Source organism: Cucurbita moschata, unplaced genomic scaffold, assembly GCF_002738365.1.
Source record: "Cucurbita moschata cultivar Rifu unplaced genomic scaffold, Cmos_1.0 Cmo_Scf00097, whole genome shotgun sequence".
Taxonomy (NCBI): domain Eukaryota; kingdom Viridiplantae; phylum Streptophyta; class Magnoliopsida; order Cucurbitales; family Cucurbitaceae; genus Cucurbita; species Cucurbita moschata.
Window position 1 is genome coordinate 17,585 of NW_019268613.1, and position 4,123 is coordinate 21,707.

Below are 4,123 nucleotides of genomic sequence, written 5' to 3' on the forward strand. Positions count from 1 at the left end.
ACTCGTCGAGCAAGAATGATTCCAATCAATTTCTGCACCTCAAAGGAATGCTTCCATAGAAGACCACGAAGAAAAATAACCTCGAGAGCCTGCCAATTGTAGGAAATAGGTTTTGAAATTAAATTGGGGATAAGACTCAAAATTCCTATCTACGATCTCTTTTCCTTCAATTAAGGATTCCTCTAGCTTCAAAGGAAGAAGTTGAGTAAACTTGATGAAGGAATCGAGAGCTGAAACGTCGTAGAATAAGCTACCGACGAGATCGAAAATCTGGCGTTTCGAGTGAGTTGCATACCGAGAACGATTTCTGGAAATTAAGGTCCTACACTCAAAGACGTTCATTCCTCCAAACCAATTCCTTTAGCCTGAAGATAGGATATGGAAGAGGTTCAATAAAGAATATAGGGCCTTGAAACCCCTAGAATCGGCTACCCAATAAGAAATCATTTGTTTTATCTCCAACAATAAATCAGATTTTGGATGAACTTTGGTAGCGAATATCTTAGGCTACGATCCACGAGAAGTTATCAAATAAATCCCTAGCCCTTTCTTGTAACATCCATCTTTAAGTTTCACGAAGAAATCGAGGAGAGAAACGCTGTAAATGTGACTGTACAGGCTGAGTTTCAGATGTCGGCGACGCGAAAAATACGCATCTTCTTCCTGTTCAGAGGAAGAAAACGATGATACGGCCAGTTCAACAGAATTGTCCAAGTCAACTCAAAATTTGACCTTTTCTTGGGTTTTCTCAGTAGATCTTATTATATGAAATGTTGTATGAATGTTTATCCCCAGAGGTTATATAAGGTAATGAAGTTTGGGAGTTATTGGAAAACTTTAGTTAGCGAAACCAAGATATGGGAGAAAATGCTCATCACGATCCATATAACTTTACCTCCTAGGATAACTAAAGTGGTATCCCTGAAATAATAGATTCCCCAAATGTATCCTTGGTCTCTACAAATGTACCCTTGGTCTCTAATAGATACTACGTGCACAATATCATGCTGGGCTATTCCTAAGAACTTATAAGTTCCAAACTTGACCCAAGACGTTATGCATAACCTAGGATCACCAAGAATCCAAGAAAACACCTAGGTTAATGCAAACATCATGCTTAACAAGTTGCTAGGATCCATGCCTGAAGTAACCATTATCCCACTTAACGAAGTGTACCACGAGGCCCCTATTTCTCTTTAGGTGGGATGCTATGGTATATGTACCATGAGCAGGATTCCATGATGAACTTATTATCTCCCTCACCTAAATGAGATGCCCTGGACCACGATTATGACAACTCCCCCTATTGCACTCATGGGGAGAAAATTAAGAGTTACTTTGGAAGAGTTTTCATGGTTAAAATACGAAGCATGACATGACAACCTCTAAGGTTTAGTTCTTGAAAACGAAACAAGAAGTCATATCCTAGCTCAAGGCTTAGACATGCTCCAAATTACCAACTATTTTATATGACACGAGAATAAATTCAAGATTTCAAGTTGGTTGGAGCAAGTTCGGAACCTAAAACTCATGCTAGTTATTATGGGTTCAAATGATTACGACACCTTATGCCTCAAGAAAATTTGAATAACTCAACAATGTTGTTGTTCCTTATTCTATGTTTTCACATCAAGTCATTTCATAAAGGTCCTACCTATTCTATGTTTTCACATCAAGGTCATTTCATAAAGGTCCTACCGGGAGTTGAACCCAGGTCGTTGGATTCAAAGTCCAAACTGCTAACCACTACACCATAGAACCCCTTATAAAAATTTATTTTGGAATGGTTTTCCTATTTTATGCAGATTCCACAAGAAGAGAGATCCTATCACGAGTCAAACTCAAGTTATTGGATTCAAAGTTCTAGAGCTGTTTTATCTAACTCGTTGTGATCTTGAGCACCTTTAGAGTGGTTGCAGAAGTAACCCTCCAGTGTTGATTGAAGCTCTTGGAGAACATGTAATTTTATATATTTCTTATAGTTAATTTATATATTGTTGTATATTACAAACAAATTGAAATAATACTTTACATTCTAGTCTTTCTTTCTTCCGTGCAAGACTTAACATGAAAACTATATTATTTCAATATTCACTCGAGAAACAAGGGGTGAAAACTATATTATTTCAAACCCTCCATTATTGCTTCTACTTTGCGTGAAAATGCTTCCACTAAATCATGTTGCTAACTAGGTTGTTTGGTTCGGTTCAATTCTTGGGTCCACTAGACTGAATCGACCTAGCTCAATTAAACTCTTGATAATATAAAAATCATAAGTTTCTTAAATTACGTTAACTTAAAAGTTTAACCCTAATTTTTTTTAGAATATTTAGCTTTGTTTCTAGTTGATCTCTAAATGCTTAGAAGTATCTAATAAGACTTCTATTTAAGGAACTTTTCTCTATAAAAGATGTAAGACTTCAGGTTTATTATTAAGGAATTTCAAATGAGTGATTTGATATATCATATAGGACAAAAATATTTATTTGTTTCAAATATCTTATGTTGACCCTTCTTTTTTGTCAAGTATTTTGAATATTATCATTGTGAATTACTAATGGCATTAGATTGAATCTCATTAATAACAATATCCCAAAACTCAGGTAAAGATGACATCAAAATTAATACTTTAATTTCATCTTCAAAATTTATTTCCACTTAACTCAGTTGACTGATAATTATAATAGTCACCGTGCACAAATATTTGCAACCTTAAAAGGTAGAAATTATAAGGAGTACAAGAGAAGAGTGCTTAAAATAGTTTCAAAATATAGAAAAAAAGAAAAATAGTAGGATTTGGTCAAAGTCAACATCCATTGATCACTTATGGCACAACACAGCAAGGGTAACATTTTTTTTATTTCTCTACTATATTAGGCCCTTTGGTTTATTGGCTTTACAAGATAGACGTGAAGTTTTCTATGTTTGAAATAAATTTGGTTTGATTGTTTTCTGATTAGCATTGATACCATCAAAACTTATTTATTTCTTTGAAATGTTTGAGTTTACAATTTACATGTTTTCATTTTTCTACTTTGTTTGTCTGCATTTAGAAATTAAGCAAAATTAGTTTGAAGGTTTTAGGCAGATTGTTATAATTCTAATTTTTAACTAAAAAAAAATTAGTCTCGTTGTCACGCTTAAAACTACCCTATAGGTATAATCGACCTATTATCTTATGGCTTTTTTGCCTTAATCTTTTGATGATAACAAACCTACCTTCAATTATTAACAATTCTCAGTATTTTTTTTTCCACAGTGTAAGGCTGGGAACAACGATTTTAACGTCTTTTTTGGTTCACTCAAATTAGAGATAAAATGAAGAAGTTCTAGTCAAAACAAATACACGACGTGATGATGTGGTGGCAAAATTGACATCATGGACCAATCAAATTCAAAACAAGATACCTGACGTGATGATATGATTACAAAATTGATGATGTGGTGACAAAATTGACATCATGAACCAGCGACAAAATTGACATCATAGACCAATCGAAATATGACATTTATAAATTTGGTAGAGTAACAAATGGTAGAGTTTTCAATTACATTTATAAAAGTTTTCCTTTACTTTTAAATAATAAAATCATTTCAATTATATTTATAAAAATTTTCGGTTACCTTTTAAATGGAAAGAAATTATAAAGATTTCATTTACATTTATGAAAACTAGGTAAATTAGGTGTTACTTTTAAATGAAAAAAAAAATTATAATGAATTCATTTATGAAAATGAGTTATTACTTTTAAATGAAAAGAAATTATAATGATTTCATTTAGTTTTTATAAATATAATTATTTGAATTACAAAATCATTTAAGTTATAAGGATTTCATTTAGATTTATAAAACTTTTAATTATTTTTAAAATGTTCATTAACATTTTTTTACAGTATTACATTTAAATATGTTATATATATATATATATATAAAAAATGAATTTAAAATGTTTTTAATATTTATTTATATTTAAATCATATATATATATATATATTTAAATGAAACATGTGTTCTATAATTTTTTACGATAAATTTTAAAATAAATAAATATTATTTTTCGTGGTTCATGTTTCGGTTCACGTTTTAGTGGTCCATATCAGTTTTAGTAGTCCGTATCAATTC

At 31.5% G+C, this 4,123-nt stretch overlaps 1 non-coding gene across 1 annotated transcript; it reads right to left on the bottom strand.

Annotated features, from left to right (window-relative positions):
- Nucleotides 1-1,689: 1,689 nt before the first annotated feature.
- TRNAQ-UUG lies at nucleotides 1,690-1,761 on the bottom strand. The gene has a single exon. It is a non-coding gene; the product is annotated as a tRNA-Gln (tRNA).
- Nucleotides 1,762-4,123: the final 2,362 nt, after the last annotated feature.